Source organism: Rhipicephalus microplus, chromosome 5, assembly GCF_043290135.1.
Source record: "Rhipicephalus microplus isolate Deutch F79 chromosome 5, USDA_Rmic, whole genome shotgun sequence".
Lineage (NCBI taxonomy): Eukaryota > Metazoa > Arthropoda > Arachnida > Ixodida > Ixodidae > Rhipicephalus > Rhipicephalus microplus.
This window is the reverse complement of record NC_134704.1, coordinates 39,495,566-39,508,512: the sequence shown is the minus strand read 5'-3', so window position 1 is coordinate 39,508,512 and position 12,947 is coordinate 39,495,566. Positions and strand designations below refer to the sequence as shown.

At 45.0% G+C, this 12,947-nt stretch overlaps 1 protein-coding gene across 1 annotated transcript in view; it reads left to right on the top strand.

Moving 5' to 3' along the window:
• The window catches only part of LOC142817742 (uncharacterized), a 51,352-nt gene that overhangs the window by 2,401 nt on the left and 36,004 nt on the right, over nucleotides 1–12,947 (top strand). The gene's annotated exons all lie outside the window — the stretch shown is intronic.

The window sequence follows — 12,947 nt, the reverse complement described above, 5'->3', positions numbered from 1 at the left end:
CATCTAACAAAACACGATATTGTTTTGTTTGAGCATGTTCATCTGAGGCTGGAACTTCGATATTGTAACGTCATGCAGAAGAGCGTTTTTATATCACGCAGTCTGGTGAAGAAACCACCCGCTGGCCATTTTTTCATAACCTCTTTAGTTTTTGTGGGCATGCGCTTGACAGTGTTCTACTGTGCGCAGCCAATCCCTCGAGAAATCGGCTCTCATTGTGGCCAGTGAAGAAGAGGATGACAAAATAAACGTACGCTAGGCTCAATGGCAGGTGACTATAGGACAATGAATGAATGCTGAAACTAAGAACAGAAATGAAATGGCGTTCCTGTGTATGTATTGGTGTAGTAAATATTTCCGCTAAGTGCAGTTCCACTGTCGTGAAACCTGGGGAAGTGCGTAGCATGGACTTTCCAGCACTTCCCTTCGTGATTGCGTGCTTTCTGAAGTGGTAGCGACCTCTCTTTAGCGGCGCCACTATCAACCACATGTTTCGAGAGCATTTTTTGGAAATGTAGGTAAATTATGGTGATCGATTCTAGGTCATTTCTGTAGTTTATATATTGGGTTACATTGTTAGTTTACGTTCACTTGTTTGGAGCAATGCTAGCGTCATTTCATGCCTGTATTTACCGTTGCGAGACCATGGGGCAAGAGAGAGTGGATGAACACGCACGGCCTCTTCGGTGCTGCCCTGTGAAAGGATTCCTTCTTTCTTTTAACACTATTTCTTCAGGCTCGGCATTCAGACAATATGGTCCAGTGGTTATGGCACTCGGCTGCTGAATTCAAGGTCGCGGGTTCGAATCCTCGCTGCAGCGGCCACATATTCAGTGTAGGCAAAACTGCTTTAGGCCCGAGTACTTATATTCAGGAGCAGGTTAAGGAAGCCCGAAAGGTCAAAATTTCTTGGGCCCTACCCTACGGCAACCATCCTAATATCACGGTAGTTTCGTATGTTCAAGCCTAACAGTTATTATTGCTCGCAATTGTAGAGTCGCTGGTTCGGTTAGGTTTTTCCGGTCGCTCCAGTCGAAACATTCAAGACAAGAAGCTGTGGGTTGCACAGCGCGAACTCATTAGCATATCAAAGAAGGCTCTAAGTCGGGTTTGTTCACCAAGTCAAATGAGCTTGACGTTGTCTTCCTCGTACACTAGTTATTTTGGCTATTGTTCGAGACCCGACCATTCGTTTGAAGTACTCTCTGACCTGTAAGCAACCCGAGCACGCGCGAAAGCCACAGACTTTAACAGTTGGAACTGAAATCACGCTGCTTTTTTTTTCATATTGGGTATTTTTCAAATAAAGTGTACTAGAACGCAATGTAACGGTATACTACTTAGCCAAGAAACAAATATTATATAACAACGCTTAATAAACTAGGCCTAGAAACGGTGAGCATGGTTTTTCGTTTGTTGCGTTGACCTTGTGATGGGCTTATAAAGTCTGGTCTTTTATAGTAGCTGCTGATATGGTGATGTCATATTGTAGTTATCTGTTGGACGCTATATTACCAAGAAAAGAGCGTACACGTCGTCGAAATTGTAGTCGCTGAGACGGAAAAAATAGTTTACTAGCGTTACAACCCACGCTGCCTGAAATGAGCCAGGGAAGGACACAGAGGAAGGTTTACAGATCGTTTAAAATTGCGATAATTGATATGTGGGGTTTAACGTGCCAAAACCACCATATGATTATGAGAGACGCCCTGGTGGAGGGCTCGGGCAATTTCGACCATCTGGGGTTCTTTAACGTGCACCCAAATCTGAGCACACGGGCCTACAACATTTCCGCCTCCATCGGAAACGCAGCCGCCGCAGCCGGGATTTGATCGCGTGACCTGCGGGTCAGCAGCCGAGTACCTTAGCCACTAGACCACCATGGCGGGGCGTTTAAAATTGTGAATCCTTGAAACGGTTCATATCGAATTAATAAGCTAGCAAGGTTTCGTAGGCGTAGCGAATGCGGCAAGATTTGTAGGTTGTTATATATAGTTGCATAACGAGTTGCTGAAACACGTTACCTAACCTGGACAAAAGAAAGACGGTGTATGGGATGGGTGCTAATCTTCTAACCAGCGTTTGTTTAGATAGTGCGCATGTAACATATACCGTTTGAATCCCAGGTATTTCATATACTTATCCTTATTATGTCAACGAACTGAAACCGTGGAGCAGTCTTAATTTTTTTCTTTGTGTACGCCGAAACGCGCAATAACCATTGAAGTTGTTCACGAAACAGCAAAAAAAAAAAAAAAAAGCAAACAGCGAACACGAAAGTATACTACTTGTATCAGTTAAAACTGCTGCATCACCAACCATTATATATGTTTGTAGGCTTATTCTACACAATTCTGTACACCACTTATTCTTGCTGGTTGTGCCAACTAGTGAACAAGACATGAATCGGAACTCTCGCAAAACACATAAGCCTTGACTTAGTCACTTCTCAGCCTTCAGTTACACCCATAGTAACTTTGCTGAAACAACTACATTGCTTGGCATGCCGTTTACCGCCAACCATGACAAGAGTATAAACTTTTTTTTTTTGAAGTTGACATCACCAAAAAAGACTTTTCGCTGTAATTCTAGACTAAGATTTCACTCGATTCTTGAAGAAACAGAGTATCAGTGACCTCCGGATAAACAGAATGGAGTCGGGGGGTATGAAAGCTTGTCATACATCATTCCTAAACACGAAATGTTCTCGAGCTAATGTTTTGCCTAGCGGACTTATCTATCACGGCGCCTCGAAGAAAAGTTCGATCGTCGAAACATTAGCTCCACCACAGCATTTGTTAAGAATCTTTGAACTACAGAATAAATAGGTACTTAGTTACCACTGAGTTAAATATCAATACTATAACGCGCATAAATCAACACATCAGGGCATAATTTTTTTTCTCTATACAATATTCAGTTCCTCGAACTAATGTTGTCAGCATGACACTTGAAAAATGATCCTTCATTTATGGCGTCTGAAAGAGTTAGTGAAGGTTCCTTGGTTGTCAAGCAAGTGCGCATGTGGCTGGCTTGTACGTTCTCCTTATTCAGCACTTATTCGTAAGGCACTATTTTGCATACATTTAATAAATATAGTCAGTATATTTTTCCAAGTCGTTAAACTCACCTCTAAATGCGCCCAGTTTTCCTGAATCAGTACCTGGTATTCATATATGGGGCCTTTGTTGTCTTCCTTGAACCACTGTATGAGAACCACCTCTTTGTCTTTGGTCGGCGGACAGTGCATCGTAGCTCGTTGTCCCTCGGTGACGGCGATCTTCGCAGTACCTGTTAAATCGTGGGTAGGCAATGCGTGGCGGGGTGTCTTCTAAATAGACTACTCTTATCCCAGGAACAATGAAAATGTATGAAGTCTTCGCAGTTATTTTCATTTATTCAATAATTTATTCTGGTCGAAATTTCCGGAGCCCTCCACTACGGCGTCCCTCATAATCATATGGTGGTTTTGGGACGTTACACCCGAAAAATCAATCAATCAATCAATAATTTATTCGTCTGGAACGTTAACCGCCGGCCTTCATTGGGCATTAGAGTCCCTTCTCTTTCCTTTATTTCTCATCTTTACTCTCCCATTTCCTATTCCCTCAGCGTAGGGTAGCAAACAGGCCATGTGCCCGGTTAACCTCCCTGCCTTCTCTCTTGTTGTTCTTCCTTCCAATGGCCCCTTGGTTTAAGTGTAAAGCTAGCTTTCCTGCGACGATGTTGGCCAGACTAATGAAAAATAGTTACTTCTGCAAACAGCTTCTTGAAGCACAGTAGACTCAGCTCTCTTGATATAAGCACGCAAAATAGACTTGTCGAACACCCTGCCATTGTAGGACCTTGTTTCCAGTAGGAGAACCGCAGGTCTCATACGTAGGGCACAGTCCTTCATTGCATGAATCCAAAGTCTTATGGCGAACCAAAATGGGTCGTAATATACCTTATTCGCAAATCGTTTTTTTTTGGGGGGGGGGGGAATGTATATACATGGTGTCCCACATAACTTCAGCCAGGAATTTGAAAGTGAAAGGCGCTTAGGAGGTGAATCGAACCAAACGCATACTACTCAAACTGGCCTGTAGGTACTCAGGCAACCTTTTTTATCTCCCGATATTAAATAATTATTATTTCCTAACTACCTATTTTTTTATTTATGAAGTGGAAACACAATATATGAATACTGAGATGTAGAGCACTTTGAGAGACCGCCGACTCAATTGTCTCCTGTGCGGTACGTCTCGCGCTGTTGTTTTTTCCACGTTGTAAAAAAAGCCCCCGAAATGTGAAAAGAAGCCGTGTGACGGACCGCGATGGAGCGCACTTATGTAGTGCTGCTATAGGCTAGCTTTCTTTACGACACAGAAAAAAGTAACAGCGCTAGACGTATTGTGCCGGAAACAATTCAGTCAGTGTTTTCTGAAAGTGCTCTACATCTCAGTGTTCATATTTCGGGTTTCCAGCCCATAAATAAAAAAAAAATAAATGATTAAAATTATTAAGTAAATATTAAGAGGATAAATGAAAATAGCCTGATTACTTACAGGCTAGTGCGAGTACTACGCGTTTGGTTCGATTCGCCGCTGAAGTGTCTTTCATTTTCCAATTCTTGGCTCAAGTTATGTGGGACACCATGTATATTTATATAAAAAAGCACCAGGCCTGCGTGCTACGCACAGCACTGTCACAGCGGAAGCTGAAAGAGCCTCCTACCTAGAGCCTTTTTACAACACCTTCGTGGCAACTACTACAAGCACACTTGCATGGTTCCCACTAGGTCAAAATTATATGACACGCCACCCGCTACGCGCTTTGTGGGTTCTGCAAGACAAAAATAAAGTTTGTTTCATTTCATTCGCTATAGCATAATTTATCATTCTTCGGAAAAGCATATTACCCAGAGCACACTTGAAACCATCACGTGCACTTTCTTAATTGTGTGAGTGACAACTATGAAGAATAATGTCTGAGGCTGTTTTGTTTATTTTGAAAGTCTGCCCCTAGGCATAATAAATTGATTCAATGGGTTGGAGCAATGAATTACCCACTATACGAAGTTCGCATTGTTGTACATCTCGTTGTTACATTAATGTTCCATAACGCTTTCTCACACATGCTAACGGGATTCCTTACTCAACATGAAACCTGAACAGGGTCAGTTTGGAACATAGTTCCAATAAAAAAAAATCGCGACTTATAAACGATTTCAAGCAGTGGGATCGTTCTGCGTTACCGTAAATTACCCACGACCTTGACCACTCCCGCATGTAAATGAGTTAAAAAGCAGTGTAGAGTTATATACAATGTTTCTTGGTCATAACTGGTATGTTGTGTAGAGTTGAGAATTTCGTTTAGCCTTCATTACTACTGCTTTGGGGTCTCGCATCTAGCTCGAAGTTGACAATGACGAGGTCTGTGCACGTTTCCCTGGTGGTTGTTGGTTGTTTCCAGTGATACGAAATGCTTCACAGAGTATATCGAGACGTCATACACTGAACAAGTCAGTTGTTGTCTGTGATCTTCATAGCCATCAGCGTCATGGCATATGGTGGATACACTACATGTGCTCCGCCGTGATGACAGGAAGAGAATGTGTGGTCTGGAACGCGCTTGTTCTTCATCAGCGTCATCGTCATCGTTGTTATTATCGAGGGATGACGGCGGACACGACTCGACTCTAAGAAGCTTCGCCCCTTAAAAAAACGCCGGAGCTTAGAGGTGTAAAACCCTGGGCTGCTAGGGAGAGGAAACAGGTTCGAACCTTATCAGGTCCTGGGTTATCATCATCATCATCATGATCACCATCATCATCATCGTCGTCATCATCATCGGCCTGGCTACGTCCACTGCAGGACAAAGGCCTCTCCCATGTTCCGCCAGTTAACCCGGTCCTGTGCTTGCTGCTGCCAATTTATACCCGCAAACTTCTTAATCTCATCTGCCCACCTAACCTTCTGTCTCCCCCTAACCCGCTTGCATTCTCGGGGAATCCAGTTAGTTACCCTTAATGACCAGCGGTTATCCTGTCTACGTGTTACATGCCCGGCCCATGTCCATTTCTTCTTCTTGATTTCAGCTATGATATCCTTAACCCCCGTTTGTTCCCTAATCCACTCTGCTCTCTTCTTGTCCCTTAAGGTTACACCTACCATATTTATTTCCATTGCTCGCTGTGTCGTCCTCAATTTAAGCCGAACCCTCTTTGTAAGTCTCCAGCTCTCTGCTCCGTAGCTAAGTACCGGCAAGATACAGCTGTTATATACCTTCCTTTTAAGGGATAGTGGCAATCTACCTGTCATAACTTGAGAGTGCTTGCCAAATGTGCTCCACCCCATTCTTATTCTTCTAGTTACTTCAATCTCGTGGTTCGGCTCCGCGGTTATTACCTGCCCTAAGTAGACATAGTCTTCTACAACTTGAAGTGCACTATTACTTATCTTGAAGCGCTGCTCTTTTTCGAGATTGTTGTACATTACTTTCGTTTTCTGTAGATTAATTTTAAGACCCACATTTCTGCTCTCCTTGTCTAACTCCGTAATCATGAGTTGCAATTCGTCCCCTGAGTTACTCAGCAATGCAATGTCATCGGCGAAGCCCAGGTTACTAAGGTACTCTCCATTACATCTTATGCCTAACTGTTCCCATTATAGGCTTCTGAAAGCCTCCTGTAAGCACGCGGTAAATAGCATTGGGGAGATTGTGTCCCTGCCTTGCACCCTTCTTAATTGGTATTCTGTTGCTTTCTTTATGAAGCACTATGGTAGCAGTTGATCCGCTGTAGATTTCTTCCAGAATGTTTTTATATACTTCATCGACGCCCTGATTCCGCAGTGTCTGCATGACGGCTTATATTTCTACTGAATCAAACGCCTTCTCGTAATTTATGAAGGCTATGTATAGTGGTTGGTTATATTCTGAGCATTTCTCTATTACCTGATTGATAGTATGAATGTGGTCGATTGTTGAGTAGCCGGATCGAAATCCTGCTTGTTCCTTTGGTTGGTTGAATTCTAATGTTTTCTTTACTCTGTTAGCAATTACCCTTGTAAATAGCTTGTATATTACAGAGAGCAAGCTGATCGGCCTGTAGTTCTTCAAGTTCTTGTCATCTCCTTTCTTATGTCCTGGGTATTTTTGTTTAATTTTTTCCCCGATAGCGGTTATGGACAACAGTTGCAGGAGTGGCGGTGGACAAATACGGCACCCTTGTTTTGATTTCATTATGACTCTCACTGTTAAAGTTTAGTTTTGAGGGTGTATATTCAAACATTAAATTTGTGATCCAAACAGAAGGACTTAAGGTGCACTGGTTGTGCGTAATCTGAAGTATTGACTCCTGTTTACTTATTATGCATTGAATAGAATAGTTTCGGTCTAAGGTTATCTTTTCGGTCCCCTAAAGGTTTCAGCTTATGGTCTCTCTCCTCCTCTCAAAAGCTTTGAGATACATATGTACGAAGTACAAATCTGAGATAAATATGCACGCAGTCTACCTAATTAGACTCAACATGCTTAATTGTAAGAACACGCACGTTGTGAAATGAGTCCCAGACAGGAGGGAAAATTGAAGTACAGGCCTGACGTCATCATGGATTTACATTCTTATTTAGAAAGTTCCTCAAGTGGGATAGAAAGTTGAGCGAGTTGGTAGGCGTTCATGTTTGGTTGAAACGGGATGAAGACCATGCACGCAGAGTACAGGCCGAACCCATCTATTGACCTGTAATTCTTATGCTTCTTCTCCGATGGTTTGAGGCAGGAAATCAGGAAATTTTTATGACAGATACCCAGTGGAATGATTACTTATGAGTCATGCTGCCCCACCTATGCTTTCGTTTTAATATAACGTCCAACAAGCTTTTGCCAAATTTCATCACGTCATGTCCAATATTTTTCACTTTCAGTTTTGACAGGGATGCAGCATACGCCCGAGAACGGGGGGGGGGGGGGGGGGGGGGTCAGAAACTCATTTCGATTTTACAATGTCATGCGAGACTATTAACATATCAGGATGTTGTGGGCCTGATGTCAGCCGCAAAAATGTGGTTTTAGGAACTTCCGTAACCACCTTACAAGCCACAGGACTGGATGCACGTCTTTATATTCACCCCAGTGCACCAGGATTGTATCCTCATCTCCCTACTTGGCCGTCGTCATGCATCAGTATTTCGTAACTTTGTCCTTTTCTCCGGCGTAGTGCAGCAGACTAGTTCAACTGTAGCTCATGCCGACACCTCTGCCTTTCTGTGAATAAATTCTCTCTCTCTCTCTCTCAGTACCAAATAACCCGTAAACGTATCGTGTTAAACAGTCTTACCTTCTCGTTCTCTGCGCTGCCACTTGCTTGCAGTGTCGCATGCGCAGAAGACGCCACGAGAGAGCAAAAGCAAAATCCACAGCATCGCACAACTCACAGCTGTCATCCTAACGTGCGCTAGGCTTCTCAGCCATGAAAACAGGCACCCCGCTGTAGTGCGGAATGGCGATCATTTGCCGCCGGTGATTCCAACGTAATAATCAGAAGACGGCCATATTTATTCACGTCACAATTCACGTGTTCTATACGTCACACTAACGTGGGAAGTTTCAGTACTAGGAATCTGGAGAGAACGGAACGATGCGATATCCTTGAGGCCTGCAGTTCGTTAAAAAGTTATCAAACTTTCTCGAAATGATTGGGGCACGCCTCCAATTCTAGTTTTCAAGCGTTCCAGGGTGGCTTGCGAATATAAAGGCTCTAGGTGTATCGAAACACGATGCGTAGCAGGCTGGAAGTTGTTCTCCTGGTTTTCCGCCACGCCTCGTTCAAATCGACCCCAGGTGCACCGCAAATTAGCTGAGCCCTCCACCATGCAGCAGGTCGCCGCGCGTTGAAACAGAGCTCACATCCTTCTTGAAGTGTCCATTTCTTGCTCATTTTCCTGCCGGCTGTATCGCGAACGTTTAGAGGCAATCACCAAAGAGAGCATGCGGCATCAATACCTGGGCCGGTATTGGTGCCGGCACAGGTATTACAAGCCAAATAAAAGGCGGCCACGCCGATTCCAGATTTTTCGTTGTTGATCATGCGTCGTTTTAAGCAGTTTTACTAAAGAGTGTGCGCTGCCTCGTCTGCAGTAGCAGCGGAGAAATGCACTTTTGCCTGCGGTGTGACTGAAGAAGAATTTTTTTTAATAAAGTGATGTCACAGTTTTAAATGGTGATTGAAATTTCAGCAGAACTTTTGCCAGAGGCGACAAATTTTCTTACATATTATTTCATTGGCAGTGTGCATTCAATTGATGTTTCGATAGCGTCAGGTTTCACTTGCTTCTTGAATATTGAAAATTAATAAATAATTGTGAATTACCAACAGTCTAGCCAGTGTCATCAGTGGGTATGAGCCTCTTATAGATGCAGCAATAATAAACGGGTTAAATTATGTCATTGTCTAAAATTCTGACAATGAAGATTGTCAGAATTTTTCAGGCCCCCTTCGCTTGAAAAATATTCTCGAACTGTACTTGCTCTTGTACCCTTGACATCCGTGCGACCTTTGTGGCTCCCTCTCGGATAAGAATGAAAAGAAAAAATCTGCTACTACATGATCAAACTACTGGGAAAGACAGCTACATTACTATCATCAACAGTGGCTGAAGACGCTGATGAGAACAAAATTGTCGCCTCCTGCTGATCCATACCAGCGTGTTTGCGCCTTGACACTGAACCTCGGCAAGACAGCGCGCCTTGCGAGTCCTAGGGGAGACGTTGGCGCCTGCGTCACCATCCACACCACCGCTCTGACCGGCAATACCACAGCCATCAACTGACACCATGTCTTCGAGGAAATCTAAAAGCGCGAACGCATCACAGATGTCACAAGGCAAGCCCAGCAATAAGAGTGGGTTTGATGTGCTCTCCGCCGAAGGCAACGACGACACCAAAAATGGCAAGAAGCGGAAGAGAAAAAGTGACGAGAACGACGACTTCGAAACGACCACACATATGATGACAACAACGCAGGGGACACTCAACGCACTTAACAAAGAAGGAAAGGGTCCTTCACCCGCTTCCGGTCGCCGAAAAAGCACCACCGGCGGTGAAGTTGCAGGCCGCCGGAAAACTACGAGTTCCACTGAAAAAACGACACCCTCGAATCGCAGGAAGAGCATGAGTGCCATCGAACTGCCCTCAATGGGGCGCCTCAAAAGCAATGTTCCTGATGGGGGTCGAAGGAAGAGCATAGCCTCTGCGTTGGGAGGGCCCCCTCAAGGTATGCCAATGGGACCGATGGACCCAAGACATATGAAGAACAATCTCGGGCCTTCCGACATTAGCAGTCTCACCTGCAGCTGTCAGGGGTGTTGGTGCCGATGCTGCCAGGAGCTTCGTGACCCCAGCAAGCAGTGGCTGGGTGAGGCCGGGGAGAACAATAGGCAGGAAAGCACCCGCATTGAAACAGTGCTGCACTTTGGCAGGTGTGACTCCACGGGCATGCCACTCCAAAACCAACCAAGCCTCTCCAAGGTGACGTCGGAGCCGGCGCTAAGGCAATACGGCAGCCGGAGAACGAGTGCCGTGGCGGAAGGCATCGACGACGTGAACATCACCATCCGCACCAGCAAGTCTCACTCGGCAATCGACCAGGCGTTGGGAAGTGACAGCGACATCACTGTCAACATAAGGGTCGTTTTCCGAGATTCGCACGGCGAGGAGGCTTCGATGACGTCCGTGGTTCGCGCTCGTGCGGATGGCAGGGAGGTCCGGCCGCACGTCGTCAGGTCGACGCCTGGTCACGCCGCCGTCGATAGTTACCCGGGAGTCGACGAGGTCCACATAAAGGTCTGCTCTGGAGACGTACCTGGCCCGGTGAAGTCTACCGAAGCTGTGACTCATGTTCCCGCACCGACTTCCAGAAGTCGGGAAAGTCTCAGCAGGGAAGTGGTGAAGCCGGTGCATCTCAAGACCATGCTGCCGCCACCGCAGTCGGCACCCACCATCGAAAACGAGCGTGACAAATGGGCTGGAGGCATTGAGATGCTAGACGTGCCTGCGCTGGACTACGTTGGAGTGAGTTACTCCATCAACGGCTCGTCGTTCAGGGACTCCGAGACTGGAATATCCGTAGATATAGGACCGCCTGATCAAAGCGGCTCGGGGTCACTGCCCCCGGCAACACGTACCACCGGGTCCGCTGAGCGCTTGACAACACGTGGTACCGGGTCCGCTGAATGCTTGGCGCTGGCTGACCTGGAAACGCTTAGCGCCAACTTGTTGAAGAAAGTGCAGAATCTCAGGCGTATACACATGGAGAACAAGGCGAGGCGCAGCATGGGTGGTGTACCGAATCGTGGCACGTTTCCAGGACCGCAACCCTCGCCCTACGCTGCGGCAGGAATTGGGGGCGCTGTCAGTGGAATGTCCTCGCATTCTCAGGTCGAACGTTCCTCGAAGAAACGAAAGAGGTTGAGAAAATCTAAGGACTTTCAAAGTACAGAGGCCTAGCTGAAGCGCTACATATCTCCATGGTGAAAGAAACTGTGTGTTGAATACGCAGCAATATCGTAAGAAGGCAAGTCAATGCAGCGGTGACGAGTGGGGCAAATACTATTACGTTTGTGAGATACCATTAACGTCCGCATTGGTGTTAAGCTTAGTGTCATTGAATGCGATCGTTGTGCAATGTAATGGTACCGTATATAACGTGTTGGTATAAGAATTTGATAAAAATTTCGGTGCATTTCTCTTTGCAATTTTCATTCAAGAGACGAAGTGCAATTAACTTCTCCTGAACGAAAAAATCTATTTGCGTAGTAGATATCGAAAGTGCGAGCTAACACCTGACCATGTGACCACATTTTATTGTGATGGTAGATGACATCTTAGTGAACAGTCAGTGTGTATACAGAACATTAAATTGAATATTTGAAATAGTTGACGAAACCTTGATGCGAATAATAATTTGAATTTCAATAAATGTTGTGAAACAACCAATATTAAGAGGGACATACGAATGACGTCTCGCTATTAGCAACTATGGTGATGTGAATGAATGTTTTTTTTTCTGCTTGCAAACGGCTAATGCGCTTACAGAGCTGGTGGGGTCATCGTTTTGTGTGCTTGTTTGTATCTGTTATTTAGCTCATCTAGCCAGGGATCGGTGAGTGCAAATACACGAATAACTCGTTTATTTCACACTTTCTCATCTCCAAAAGTAAAACTCATTTTGCTGCACATACAAGAGTTTCAGAATATGGGCAGTTTCGCTACAATGACATCATCATGATAAAAGGCGCAGAGGTCAAACGCAGTATCAAAGATTTAAGCAAATCCCAAATTGCTATTCAACATCCAATAAGGCTTCTAGGCGTGCCCAGAAACAGTGCTGGCCCGTAGCCAGGGAAGGTGCCCTAGCCTCCCACTCCCCGCCTCAATTCCAGATCGAGAGGGATATTATACCAAACTAAATACCGAAAATGAATGTTCCTCAAATTTTTCAACAAGCACCCCCCCCCCCCTCCCCCACCCCGAAAGAAAATTCCTGGCTAAGGGCTTGAAACTGTGAGCACGAGAGTTAACGCTCAACATTGCTCAAAACACCTGTTTCTATTCAGGAAAATCTTCGTGAGGCCCATACGTGACACGTAAATTATCACAAGATAAGCATATCAATCACACTTCAGGACCATAGACAGGGCGACATCTTCAACATGCAAGATTCCCATTTTACTGAGAATCGGGGTAGCGAACGGGAAGCTCGTCTTGTTAACTTCCCACTCTTTCCTTTCCTCTTCTCCCCTCCACCATGCCATGAGATTTAGAGTTGTTTATTATGAGATTACTTAATGCGTCACGTGCCTTTCCTCATACAACTTAGAAATCGGGCACCGAAATTAACAAACTTCTCCCTTTGAAGTGCGTTTTCCCATTGGTAAGCTAGACTCGCTAATATATGTGCCGCATCA